Source organism: Microtus oregoni, unplaced genomic scaffold, assembly GCF_018167655.1.
Source record: "Microtus oregoni isolate MIOR12 unplaced genomic scaffold, Mior012 000009F_ref0000495, whole genome shotgun sequence".
NCBI lineage: Eukaryota > Metazoa > Chordata > Mammalia > Rodentia > Cricetidae > Microtus > Microtus oregoni.
This window is the reverse complement of record NW_024543068.1, coordinates 40,525,841-40,526,566: the sequence shown is the minus strand read 5'-3', so window position 1 is coordinate 40,526,566 and position 726 is coordinate 40,525,841. Positions and strand designations below refer to the sequence as shown.

General features: G+C 52.8%; 1 non-coding gene across 1 annotated transcript; it reads left to right on the top strand.

Annotated features, from left to right (window-relative positions):
- The first annotated feature begins 399 nt into the window (after positions 1 to 399).
- Positions 400 to 506, top strand: LOC121452639. Its single transcript, XR_005974883.1, has one exon. It is a non-coding gene; the product is annotated as a U6 spliceosomal RNA (small nuclear RNA).
- Positions 507 to 726: the final 220 nt, after the last annotated feature.

Here is a 726-nt window from a genome sequence, read left to right as displayed (position 1 = left end):
GATCGACTTGGGGCTCTGGAGACTGAGCAGCCTCACATTTCCCCAGCTCCCCGACCAGTGTCAGGGAAGGGCGAGCCTCCGGGGGTGCCCAAAGAGCCCTTTGCTAAGGGAGCTCACCGCCCCACCTAGACTCCAGGAGAGGCCTTTTACCCGACGTGCACCGGGCGCTCATTTGCATGTCCCACCCCCCTCCCCCCCCAGAGGTAAACCACGCGGGTCCACGCTGCCACGCGCTCTCCGCTTAGTATCTGAAGTCACGAGCATAGACATAGGTTTCTGGTGAAGAAAATGCGTTTCCATTCTCGGCGAGTGCAAAAATCAAGCGGTAACTAAGTCACCCTAGTCTTAAAGTTTCAGAGAAATTGTGCCTTATATATTCCGCGTCCAGAAGCCACATACGTGCTCGCTTCGGCAGCACATATACTAAAATTGGAACGATACAGAGAAGATTAGCATGGCCCCTGCGCAAGGATGACACGCAAATTCGTGAAGCGTTCCATATTTTGCATCTTTATAAAACCGATCGACTGGGCGACTCTTGACCTCTTCCTTTTGCAGCGGCCCCTCCCTCAACAGCCTCCAGCGTCTCCAAGGCAACGGGACACGTCACTATTAAATGCCCCCATTTGTTCGTGTCTTTGGACCCGGGTGCTTGTTTTTTTATCAATTAAACCCTGCTGTTATCAAATTTGTGGAGAGCAGCATTTGCTAGTGTCCTTTCGAGGC